At 39.0% G+C, this 13,560-nt stretch overlaps 1 protein-coding gene across 5 annotated transcripts in view; it reads left to right on the forward strand.

Moving 5' to 3' along the window:
- The window catches only part of KLHL32 (kelch like family member 32), a 123,384-nt gene that overhangs the window by 4,990 nt on the left and 104,834 nt on the right, over nt 1-13,560 (forward strand). The window contains exons 1-2 of one of the 5 annotated variants that reach the window (XM_038131503.1): nt 2,430-3,297; nt 3,655-3,747. The exons of 3 other annotated variants lie outside the window; for them this stretch is intronic. The gene's annotated coding sequence lies outside the window, so the exon portion shown is untranslated. Of the gene's footprint in view, nt 1-2,429; nt 3,298-3,654; nt 3,748-13,560 lie in introns of those variants that run through there. One more of the 5 variants, XM_038131502.1, reaches the window with a different exon arrangement.

A 13,560-nucleotide genomic window follows, 5' to 3' on the forward strand; every position in this document is an offset into this window, starting at 1 on the left:
ATTGTGGATTTTTCCTCTCAGTTGTCTAAACTCTTCAATTTTTTTAACCCCTTATGCCTCCAGAATAACCTTTCATTCTAGTCTTCAGTAAGAAACCTGTTGGAAAAAATTCTCAGCATCACTAATTTGGATTACAGGGGAGTTTTGTTTTGAAGGTATCCTATCTCAGAGTTATTGAGGTCCATTTCTGCACTGTTGTTAAGGCTTGATTTCCATCCTGTATGTTTTGTTTGTTTTCTTAAAGTGATTGCTGAAGTGAAAACAGCATTGCTTAGATTAATAACACATTTTGAAGAAGATGTGAGCAAGCTTATGGCCTTATTATGTCTGAAACGTTTTCCATCAGGTTTCACTTCAGGTCAAATAAAGTAAAAGGCCTGCTGCCCTTTGTAAGCTAAACTGTACCTCTGCCTGGCCTATCAAGACAAAACTGATAAAAACCTGTGGTTGAAGAAATGTCATCAGGAAATGTGGAATGTATATTTTCCAGGCTTATTTTTGAAGTTTTCTAAAATTTGTCCTAATGCTTTTTTCTCCAACAACTACATTTATAAGACAGTGTCTTTAATAATAGTTTTTTTCCTGATCTAATACAGATTTTAAAATTATGTCTTTAAAGCAATAAGAAGAAGGTTCTCTTTTGGAGGGGATACATCTTCTGTGGTTTTTGCCTTTTCTCTGTTAGTTTTGAAAGCCCCCTTTCAGTTGCTGACCTATATTTTAGTTGCATAAAACAACAACAAAAAGAAAGAACTGAGGTGATGTTTTCAGAACAGAACTGGGACTTTGACTTCAGTGATCTGTGGAGATCAAAATAGAGGTCTCAAGAGCACAGCTGAACTGATGTGCTGCCTTCTTGTGGGGATAAAAGTACCTGTTTTGTGAGTTTGGTGTATTCCTTAGCTGAACTTCCTTTTTTTCACTTTTTCTGTTTCTGTAGAAAACTCAGACAAATAAACAGGAAGGGAGCAGAACTCCTTTCTGGCAGGGCCTTAGTGCATCAGCACTGTGGAGTGCACTGGAGAGTGTGCCATGCCCCTGCTGTGCTGGGCTCCCCAGCCTCACTGAGGTTACATTAAAGTACACTGGGCATTTCTTGTAGTCTATGGTGACTTTTGCATTTAAATGCAAAAGGAAAAGTAGGGAAAGTGTAGGGAAATGCTTGTAGGGAAAGTGTGTAGGAAATTGAATGATGGCAATTCAAGTCAAGTCTTGTCCATTTGCATTTCATGTGTATGGCTCCATCCGCCAAACACACTCACAGAATTGCAGAAACTTAGATGTTGCTGAAATGTAAATCGAAGAACTAGATGTGCTTTGCTCGCTTACTTAGGGAGGATAACTATGAATGGAGATGAAACAGAAGTAGGAATTGAGCATTAGAGAGCAAGTCAAACTCCAAAATATTTTGGTTGCCAGGGCTGACTACCTAATAAAGGAGGAAGTTCTCCTGGAACAGTGTGACTGGGTCCTCAAGTATCTATTCAGTTTGAATTATGCCCTTTGTTTGTTTGTTTGGGTGGTTTTTTTCCTTTTTATTAGATTTATTCAATTTCTTTAAGACCTTTTGATTGAATCCATCACACACAATGGCATCAGATTCCATGCTTCACATCTTTGGATGTAAATGACAGCAGATGAGAACAAGTCATACACAAAATTAGTGGAGTTTATATTCCTTGCAGCTGTTCACATTTCCCCAGGCTTCCCAATCCACCACAGTGCAACTCTACCTTGAAGGCTGGAAAGGTGCTAAGACAGGCTGTTTGAATTTACTGTCTTTGCTAATTAGAACTAACTCTTGCACTATGGACTTGCATTGATTTTTAGTGGTGTTGCTGGGTAGGTGAAGAGAGTTAAGGCTCTAGTAGCAGAACCTTGTCAATTGTAATTTGTAGCAGTTTAAGACGTAAATACCTCCAGCCTTCCACCTCCCTTTGCACATATAGCAGAGCTGGAGGAGTAGAGCAAGTGCCTGCATTTTGTCTGGTTGCAGGCACTGTTGTGGGATGTCAGTTTGGGCTTGTACCATGACACCAGGGGCAACACAAGTGTCACCTGTGCGCTGGGGCAACAATATGTGGCAGAGCATGGGGCATACAGGGGGAGAGGAGTCAAAGCATCTTCAGTGGCATAGGTTTATTCTGTGAATTACACATTATATTTCTACATTTTGTCCTGTCACTGGCCTGTGTACTTTGAGTGTTGAAAATTGTTGCGGGAAACCCAAGGAGTGAGTTTTCATAGGCTGTGTCTTTAGTTCCTGATATGTTTATTCTTTTGCCCTGGTGGTGAGGGAGATTACTGTGTGTTCACTTAGTAGCCCATAGCAAACCAGATCAAGCCCTTAACACCTAAAAGGAGAGGGGGAAAAAAAAAAAAAAAAAAGAAAAAGTGGTACTAAAGTGGTACTATAACTACAGGGATCTAAAGATAGAAGAGGGAATGGTGGGGTTCTGCTGTTTGTTTGGGGTTTTGTGACTTTGTTATTGTTATTTTTTGTTTTGTTTGTTTTTTCTCTGAGCTAGTTGATATAGTCTGTGGGAGGAAAGAAAAAAGTGTGAACAGAAAGTGTTTCTTTTGCTTAGACCTGGAGAAGGCACAGAAGTCTAAACACTTGTCCATTCTTTTATAATTCAATTTCTGCTCCTAATTAAAGACCAGAGATTAAAAAATATTTAATATCTTAATTTTAGTTATTTTTCTTGAGAGAGCAATTTTTTCTCCAAGTAAAGTTGTGTCTCGGACTACAGAGGGCTAGGGAATGGTTGAAGAAAATCTTGAGCTGTAAATTTAGAACCTTCTATTTGAAGGGGAAAAAAAGCCCCTCTATCTGTTGTCGACTAAGTTTATTTTCCATCTCTTTATCTCTGTTATGCACATTTGAAAACTGTCAGAAGAACCAGAATTTATCAGAAAATTCCATCTAATGGGCTTATGACACCTTATGCATCTTGTTTTGATACAAGATACTCTGTGCTGTACTGGTTTGAGGTACTCCTGATCCCTCTGCCCTCCTGCTGCAGCTTGTTGCTCATGTGCTTTGCTGGCATCACTATTTGTGGAAGGGTGCTGGGGACTGGATCACCAGCATGTCTCTTAGAGCTTTAAGGAAAAAAAGAAAAAACTCCCCCTAAAAATTATAAAGCAGCCCCACAGAAGTCTCTCTTACACTCTTAAACCAGGTCAAAAGAAGGAAGTATGGAAGCTGAGCTTGTACCCATTCTATCATGAAAGAAGAGAAAGTTGCTTTGACGTGTGATGAATATATGCAGACTAGAGAAAGGCATGTGGACTGTAAGTGTTTAGTTTTCTTTCATATAGTCGGGGGTAAAAGGTGTTAAAACAGTGGGTTTATTTAGCAATTTCTGGCACTGATTTGTAGTAAGCAAATGTTTACACTGCAGCTTGCCATAAATAAACAGAAGGGTGTTTGGAAGCCCTGACCAGCTTTTGTGTAGGAGAGAGCCGTCATAACAAACTGGTTCTGTGAGAAACTGAAAACAAATAAAAGATGGGCTGTTATTCGTGCTTTGCAGAGGCAGAAGAGACTGTGAACAAAAGAAACAAGTAATTTTCAAACACTGAAAAACATTGTTTGTGAACCTGGGATAAATTTCAGTAACATTTCATTTCATGTTATCCTGTTTTCAGTCTTTAGAAAATCTAAAGAAAAGAAGGGCAAATGATTTTAACCAACTCCAGCCTCAGAGAAGGGTGAAGATCTTCACTGCATTCAATACTGCTGTGAGTCTTTTGTATCTCCCCAAGATATTTCCAAGAACATTTGCTCCCTGTTTCTGAGTGTTAACAATATTACAGTCACTTAGTATGCTGTAGTTAGCTAAAGGAAAAGAGTTCTTTCAAAAATCCCGTAACAAACCTTTTCCCACAAGGAAAGCTCTTCTTTTAGTACTTAATGAGATTATTACCTACTACAAAGAAGTTATTTTCCTTATTATTTTGTTTTCTTAGGATTTTTTGAGTCTAATGTTACACTATGATGAGATAGGTAGGCAATAGGGCATTTCCAGTTGGGTAGTTGAAGGATAGATTTATGGGTTTTTTTAAAGTATTTAAATGGTAACAAACCTCAAAATCAATATTCCGTTAACACATAATTTTTGTGATTGAATAATGTTCGAGTATCTTAGTAGCTGATAACTCATATTGACTTTTTTTGCAATTTTTTTTTTGTGGTTTTCATGCAACCATAGCAATATACCAAAGAATCTCTAGCCTTAAAAGATAGACTGGACTCAGACTTGTAATGGTGCTGATGAAATAAAATCATGGCTAAGGCTGAATCTTTTTCTTAGTTATTTCCTGTGTGGAATGGAAATGTATCTTCAGCTGTCTTAGGGTCTTCACAGAGAATCTCAGGTTGTAGGGTTCAACTGGAGCCAAGTAGGCAGGAAAATTGTATTATTGGTTCAAATGTCTTTGTGACTGTGATGGTAGGAAAAACAAATATGTTTTACAGAAGAGATGAGATGAAACCTTCTACATTAGGGCATAGAAGTTGACTGTGCTGTGTAGAGATACCCACTAAGCTCTGAAAAAATTAGCAAAATATGTAGGAGCATTTTTTGTGGCGTAGTATTTTATGTGAGTAGTGTGTTGAGAAATTACTTGTATGTCTGCAGGTCTCTATATTGGGCTATGTTGAATACAGGTGAGGTGGCGATTCTTTGGGAACTGCAGGTCAGTAAACTCCTGTCCAGATTCAGAAATTTTATTCTTTCTCTTTGTGAGAAATAGACTTCAAGGACCACACTCACATGGTAATAAGTTGGGGAAACTTTTGAGTCCTAATAGTATTGCTGCATCAGACTTTTTGATTCATCTTTGAGAAGGTTTGTGTTGCCAGTAGCACTTACTGAAGGAATTTCATAAAAGCTTTTAGTTCTAGTTAGTGTGCAGATTGTGCTCTTTCTCTCCTGAAAATAGGTGGCAAGACCCTTTATTTAGTTATCTTGAAATTGGTGCAAATACAGAGGTAAAAACTTGCATCTGTTTTTCAAATATAACCAAGAGTTAGTCTGAGAGCAAGCTAGTGCTGAAGCCAGTCCTAGTGGTGATGCAAGAGCTTCTGTATGCTCAGTGACTGGCAACACTGTCAGAGCAACATGTTAAAATGCTTGCAAGGTGGGGAGAGATCTTTCAGACTTTATTTATTTATCTATTTATTTACTTATTGGAGATCAGTTGTCTCCTGATTGTTTCTGGGGGGTGACTAAGTGTTGAATAACTAAGGTAAATGAATAAACCTGGCCGAAGTAGTCCTGTAATTCTTGGCTGCATTAGGCATCTTACTGTCCAAAGATGGAAAAGAAGCAGTGAATGTGTGCTTAGAGTGCTGGATCATGCACAATGCAATGGCTCAGTTCCTTGGCAAGGTGAGGAGCAGTCTGTCCCCTGCAAATTCTCTGATTCAAATCCAGCTTCTTGTGTGCCATTTGGTAAAAAGAAATAAAGCACAATTTAATTATCCTTTTAGTCCTTGGATGTATCTCCAGTATCCTTGGGCTCGGCCATTGGAGGGAAGGACTGGGTACTTCAGGCCATCTTTATGCCAGTCAGCATTTTTTGGGCCAGCAAGCCTCTCTTCCCAGCTCAAGACACTGATGAATAGCTTCTACTTTTTATATCATTGAATGGCTTTTAATCTTAGCATTGCCATTCTCAAGCATTCAAAGTCTAAAAGTCAGTTCCCAGACATCAGTAATCACATTTATACAGACATTCCCCAGTAGAAGTTGTAAGCCTGGTTAGATTATGTTTTCAAGCTTCTCTCAGTAATCTTCAGCCCTATAAACTTTATTCGTTTTTTGTAAGGTGAGAGCTTCAGGTACAGTTTTATTCCAGGAGAAACATTTGGTGACAAGGAAGGAGACCACCATGACTGGTTTATTTTGGTTATTTCGTACCTTAAAATGTGTTTATTTTCTGATCACAGCTTGCGTGTGGTTGCAACAAAACTATTCTCTAGTGTTAGAGACTGAATTAGCATTTTCCTTCCTAAATAATTCTGTGTCTAATTTTGATGTAGAAATTCAGTTGATATTAAGGACCCTGTCCCATTGATTCTTCTAGAGGTGTATTAACAGTGATATATTTAAATGTTATTATTTTCTGTGGTCCAAATGTAAAAGCAACCTAGATAGCTTCCATGTGGGTTAGAGGCTGGGAATCTAAACTAATGAATAAGCAGCTGGAGTAAAAGTAATGTGGAAGTGTTCTGATGCAGCATATAAGTCAGAATAATATAGGAAAATACAGTAGTTCAGATTTCTGCTGAGCAAGTTAACTTTTTAAAATTTTGCCAAGTGTGTAGTATAGAATAATATTGTTTTGTTGGACGTAGTTTAATTTTATCACCATTCTTTTGTGGAGTTGGTTGTCCCTTTTATGTCAGCAAATGTTGCTTTTGCTTGTTTAAGAGTTCATAGCAGCTGGAATCAAATGCTTTACTCTCAAACAAGAGTGATTATTAAGAAGTTAATCTCTGATCCTGCTGGTACCAGCAATATTTAATGTCTTTTAAATAATTAAAAATGCTAATGTGAGATCTTGTAGATAAAGTGCACAGTTAAAGCAATTGATAATGTAAGATCTATTCAAATGAATTGTTTGATGAAAGTTCTCTTTCACTACCAAACAATCCCAAACCAGCCTACACTGAAGTGAACCCCCCTACTCAAACCTGTGTAATACAAGTTTGGTAACTCTATGCTCTGCTAAAAAGATTGTGGATCCTTCAATTTTAGTTAAAGCTTTGACTTCTTGGAGTACTTTAATAACATTTTTAGGAATGAAGGGACTATTTTGGCCTTACGAGTATCCATGAAGAAGAGATTTGGAGGAAGAAATTGCTTCAGGGCTGTCTTGTAGAGTTTTGTTGCTACCATATCCAGGAAAATATTAATTGTTTTCTGTGATATGGTAGTAACAGTAATAGGCCACTGTTGTTCCTTTGGTAATTCATGGTTTCCTTTTGCTATGATTTTCTTCTCTATCTGGCAGTGTGGTTTTGATAGAGATGTCCACTGTGGCCTCTAGGAGCAGTGTCTTTCCCAGACATCATAGTTAGCAGAATTATCTTTCCAGAAGGCTTCTTAGTGTGATTAATTTGTTGCCTTAACATTTGATTATCAGAAGCATTGCATTTAAAAGCAAAAAAAATTTTTTTTGATTGTTGGAAATTTAGTCAAAATGCTTTAAATTGCTTGGATTTTTTTTTTTTTTGTTTGATGACTATCTGTTGGAAAACTTTGAAAATACCCTCACTGAAAGCTAAAGAAAATAAATTCTTTTGTTCTTTGTCTGGAGTCATTCAGGGCTCAGCTTACTCTCTAGAGTAGGAATGTCTAGTACCACTTGAGATACTGATGCAGAAGGGACTGGATGTCCTCTGTGTCCTATGTCATCTTTCTCATCTCCCCAGGAAGATGGCTTAGATAGTCTACAGCATCTGAAATAACAGTAAATTTCTGTATATTATCAACTGAATTCAAGTATTATTTGAGTTTTATTGGAAAGTTTTTTTTAAAAGTGCATCCATATATTACTTACAAAGGATTGGTTTTGGTTATCAAGTGAAATAATCATCAGACTTCATATACAGTAGTTGCACATGTATTTGGTACCAAGTTTTGCTATCCTAAAAAAAAGGAAAAACTACTTGCTTATGACAAAAGAAATATTTAGTGCTACAGTACATTTGGTTTGGATTGGTATTATTTCTAGACAGGAGTTTAAAGTAGTTTAAAGGCAGTTCCAATAAATGAAAAAGACTGAAACTCATAAATGCGCCCTACTGGGACACCTAACAGAGATACGGAGGCATGTGTATTTGCTATGGTTTTGATAGAAATTCCCCCTTTTGTCCCTTCTGTTTCCTTTTATGGGATAAAATGTCTTCAAGAAGATTGGAATGTGGAATAAATAGGTCATATGGGACTAATATGCTCTTGCATGCATGCAGTACATTCGTGGTCTTCTCAGCTGTACCACAGAGAATCTCACAAAGCACAGAATTGTCTAGGCTGGAAAGGACCTCTTGACATATTTAGTCAAAGTCCCTATTTAAACAGGATCAGCTAAATCAGATTGTCCAGGATGGTGTCCAGAGGTGTTTTGAATATCTCTAAGAATGAAGACCCCACAAGCTCTCTGGGCAGCCTGTTCTGATGTTTAACAATTCCTCACAATAAATAGTATTTTCTAGTGTTCAGCAGGAATTCCATGTCTGTTATTTTTTGCCCATTAAGTTATAGAAAAACAGTGTTTTAACTTGAATTATAAGTAGCTATTTGTAGCACTTAGGGGTTTTTAACAAGGTGACTATTGCCCCTAAAATTAAAAAACAAATGTTATTTTAGAAACAAGGAAACAAATGCCTTTTTAATTTTTTTTCCTCCTGCTTGGCACTGTTTAGCTTTCTCGAAGAGGGTGGGATTCTCATGATTGTATTCAATTCACAAACTTCAGTTAGGCATGTAGGTCTGTCTCCACAAATCATCTGACGTTTGGTTCTAGGAGCAGTGCTCACAACCCCTAGAGACTTGCTGAACTTACCAGTTTAATGTCCTGGTAGCGATGCTTCAGAACAATGACTCAACAAGCTGCAAGTTGTTTGCATGTATATAAAGGGAAGAGCAAGATGTCAATTTAACTGATAGAAAAAATCAGCAGTATACAAGTTTTAAATTCTTCACTTCTGCAAATAAGCACCTAACTGTAGCCTTATGCAGTCTTTCATAGGTGCCCTTGGGAATTTAAAAAGCAACTTGTTTAAAAAAAAAAGGTTTTACTTGTCTTTTGAAATGTAGCTTCTGGTTTGTTTGGTTGGGGTTTTTTGTTTTGTGGTTTTGTTTTGGTTTTTTTTTTTTTTTTGTTGTTGTTTGTTTAAATAATCTAAGAAGTATTGATGCAACATTTGCCTAAAGATGGATCTGAGTCTGTCTTTAAATATGTGTGTACCCAAAGGATTTAAAGTATGAATTCATGGATTGTCTCTGAAAAGCAGAGAATAGAGCACATTTAAAAATCTTATGTTTCTAAACAAGAACTTATATATTTCTCTATTAACCTATTTGATAGAGCTTAATTAGAGTGATATTTTTCTTTAGTAAAAAGGATTTCCTTAAACTGAATTTCTTAAGATGTTGTCAAAGTGTTATGACTTACACTACAAATATATCATATACATCTTTGCTGTGAGTTTTTTTAGACTGTATTTCCTGTCACCTCCCCTCCCTACCTTGGTATGTCCCTTCTGCTCTGAGGGAATTTTTATTTGTTGTTTTGACACTGGGTTTTAATAACCGTGGTCAATATCAGAACATTTTCTAGGTAGCTGGTCTGGTATATTGAATAAAGTCTGTGTTAGAAATGAAACATGTGTTGAGTAAAGGATGAGAGAAAAAAGGCAATCTCCTATTTCAGTAAAATACTGTAATATGAAATCTATATTCTGGATAAATCCTTGGAGAAAAAGAATCCACTACCTCTATTATCAGCTTGGTCAGGGCATTCAGATGTTTTCCAGCATAAGAGGTCAGGTGTCCTGATGTTTTCCCTTATGTTCCCAGCAGATATGTGAACCACAGCTTCCTCTTGTAGGATCTGTACCATTCCCAATTGTCCTAATGCTTCAAAAGCTCACACTCTAGCAGATTGTACTCACAGGGAGCAGGCCACAGGTCCTTAAGTAAATCTGCCCATTCATATCCCTCTTGAGCTGAGAGCATTTTTCCTTCAAGTGGTATGGTAAGAGCTTTCTCTTTTGTCCAGGTAAGGTTTGTACAGTCCTGTGTATAGCAAAGCTCCTGCAGATTTTTGTCTTTGGTTCCAAAAATCCATCTGACATTTTCAGTGCCACTTTGCCTATCCCAGACCAGGCTTATCTGTATACTTGTCTAGTTAGGTCATTGAGGTTATAGAGGTAGCAGTGACTGTGTAAACGTGTTGCTGGTGGTGAATATAAGAAATATAATACTGGTCTCACAGTAACAAAATATGTTCATAACAGAAATTCTATCTTCCCTAAAATACAGGTTTGGGGTCTTTTTTTAATCTGCAGAAGGCAGTGTAAAACAGGGTAAAGAGCTAGAAGCAGAGATGAGTGTGCAGGCTTCACTGCTTATGGCTTTTGTAATTGCATTGTGTAATAGAACTGGTAGATGGGCAACCCTCTCCACTCTCCCACTGCTTCTCACCCACAAACAGAATTTATCTGTAAATCATATTTATTCTGGTCATCTAATTAGTTTTGATTTTCTCTTTCAATCTAGATTTCTTTAATGCTTAAATCTTTCCAGTAAAGAAGTGTTTCAATCGATCTGAGTTTATTGTAAGGAAAAGGTCTAAACTGGATGGATTTACTTCAGAGCTCTAGCTAACTTCAGGTCCTGTCACTCCTACTTAAACTTCTAAGTCAATTATGGAAAGCTACATGTAGAAATTCCTTTTATACTTGAAGCACCTTAAAGCTAAACAGTAATACAGGCAACCCTGTAATACAAGAGTTTATGCTGGAATGGCATTAGCCAGGCTTTTAGAAGTTTTGATGCAATTTAAGTGTAGAAAAAGGGCCCTAAGAGAGTTCAAACATTCATGTTTTAAGAAGTGATGGAATTAGGAATACTTGTGCCTTTTCTTGTAGTAAGCTGATTGTATGGAACTTCAGTTTTGGTATTGGAGCACAGAGCTTTTTGCCTTTTCTAGCATTCTTAGTTTCATGAGCATGTAACCCTTGGACACTTTTTCAAACATAAACTAAAAAATCTTGAAGAGCTGTACCAACTGAATGGAAGAGCAGCATGATTGGAACCATTCGCACTAAGATCAAGTAAGCTGTCAGGAATTATTCACTATAATCCATCAGTCAACAGAAAGGGAAAGCAAATGTTATGCAGCTGTTTCTCCACACAAAAAAAAGGTGCAAAACTTGGAGATCTTTATTTCTAGTCTAAAATCCAGATCAAATGGGCTTTAATGGACATTGATTATTTTATTTACTTTCTTCTAAATCTGATGATTTTGTCACATGCACGTTTTAGCCCAGGATCTTCCTTGCCTTTGTCTCTTTGTCTTTCTTCTGTGTGCTTTCACAGTCTCCTCTCCTGAGCATTCAGTCTTCTTGTCCAGCAATTAGAATTATTCCCTGATGACCTCTGGCTTCTCTTCCTACAATTGCACTGTAGAAAAATCCATTATTTCTACTCTATTTTCTCAGATACTCATATGATTTTAGTGCTGTGTACTATTTCCCTGTTTCCCCTTCCCCTTTGCAAAAGAAGCAGCCCCGGAAATAACTAGCTGGTCTTCATCACCAGCTTCCTCCATGCTGTTTTCATTTCTTCTTCCTACTTCTTTCCCACTTAACATCTCCTTCTCGGCCTCATCAAAATGTGTTTCATTATCAAGATGAATCACACTCTGTCCAATTTGCTTAAAGCTGTCAGAAATCTTTTGATACCCTTTTCTCATAACAGGAAGGAGTTTGCAAATATCTTTTTTCTCTTACGTTGAAGAGTGGAAGAAAAGTCCATAGGCCAATTATGTGTCTAGTTCTGAGGTCCTCAACACAAGGAGTGGTGACTTATTAGAAAGGGTCCAGGGAAGGATCACAAAGGTGGTCAAAGGGCTGGAGCACCTTTCCTGCAGAGACAGGCTGAGCCAGTTGGGATTGTTCAGCCTGGAGAACAACTTGGAGCCTGGCCTCACAGTAGCCTTAGATGAAGAGGCTTTATAAAAAGGAGGGAGACTGACTTACACGGGTAGGTAATGATAGAAGAAGGGGAATGGTTTTGCAGGGCTTAGATTAGATGCCAGGAAGAAATTCTTTATTTGGAGGACAGAGAGGTTCTGGAACAGGTTGCCCAGAGAAACTGTGGATGCTCCATTCCTGAAAGTGTTCAAGACCAGGTTGAATGGGACTTTGAGCAACCTGGTTTAGTGGACCCTGCCCATGGGAGAGGGGGCTTGGAACTAAATGGTCTTTAAGGGCCCTTCTAACCCAATCCATTCTGTGATTCTTTGATTCAATGTGGGGTAAAATTGATAGGGATTTTAGTGATCAGTGTCGTGGTTTGAGAGGAAATGAGTTTTTGGGAGGTGGTAGTGGTCGAACCAATAGGTGCCCAGATGTGGATATTGGCACCTGGTTTGACCATTGAGGATATGGATCCGCCTCTGAGAACACAGGGGTTAAAAGCGATAGCTCCCAGGATCTTCTCTCTCTTGGTTCCGGTGGATGGAAGAGTTCAGACCTCCCCTGCCCGGCTTCGGGCTGGGTGGGGGAGGGGAAGGCCACGCGGCCGGGGGAGGTAGGCCGGAGCCATGGGCCGAAGACGGGAGGCGATGGCTTGGATAAGAGCGAGTTCCCCACAGAGACGGAGGGGTGGAGGAACTCAGAGAAGCAGTGGGCAGCCCTCCCCCCCCCTCCTCGAGAGAGAGAGAGTGAGAGAGAGGTGCCAGTGCTATCTTGGACGTGATAGCACCGGCCGGGCCGAGGCAATGGGAACCGTGCCCAGTGAAGAGTGCGGAACTGGTGTGGGAGTTCGTAATGAGCAGAGACTGTGATTTTAACCCTTCTGCGGAAGGTGGAAACCTTGCAAATGTTGATCCTCCGGGAGCTGAGAGAGAGGAGAGAGACGGATAAGAAGGAATGCGCAAGTGTGATGCAGAGGGGTGCAAGTGAAGAAAGACTGGGAGAAGCTGAGAGAATCCTAGGTGGAGGAGATGATGGAGTGGCTTTTGGCTGGACTTTTCTTGTATTAGCCATGGATAGAACCTCTCCTGTAATACAGAGACTGCATTTTAGGGGGAGGCTGCGCCAAAGGAGTGATGTGTGCGGAGACGACAGGTGATGAAGAGATGGTGAGACCCCTCGGCCCCAGGGGGTGAAATATTGGGGGGGACTGGTGTCCCAAAATGAGGTGAGAGAGACTGTCGTTCTCTTCTGGAACTGGGCAAGGCGTCCTTGAAAGGGGAAACCCTAAGAGCAGCTCTGGTCCATGTGCAGTGGTGAGAGCACTGAACATGGAAGGAAGAAGTCACGACGTGTAGTTGCTGAGTGACGGGGATTTACCTGTGGTGGCACAAGGAGGGCTCCTTCTCTCCTTAATGAAATGAGAAGTGATTATCTGAAGGGTGGAGATGGACTGAGTTGATTATCTGAAGGGTGATGGACTGGATTAAGATCTAAGGTTCTGTAATAGTCTGTAAGAATTGAGTGGGGGGAGGAGAAATGTTTTAAAAGGTTTTCCATTCTGCTCTGTGTGTTAATTTTATTGTAATTGTGTAATAATAAAGTTTTTTTCTTTTTTGTTGCAAGTGGAGGCCTGCTTTGCTCTGTCTCTGATCACATCTCACAGTAGACACCAGGGAAGATGGGTTTTCATGGGGGCACTGGCATTGGGCCAGCGTCAAACCATGACAATCAGTTACTGTATGACTTGAATATTTTTTCAAAATAGAAACATGAAGGTCAGTAACCTGTTGCAATGTTTTGATGTTTATAGAACTGTTGTGTAGTAGTACTTTTATGTA

This window comes from Motacilla alba, chromosome 3, assembly GCF_015832195.1.
Source record: "Motacilla alba alba isolate MOTALB_02 chromosome 3, Motacilla_alba_V1.0_pri, whole genome shotgun sequence".
NCBI lineage: Eukaryota > Metazoa > Chordata > Aves > Passeriformes > Motacillidae > Motacilla > Motacilla alba.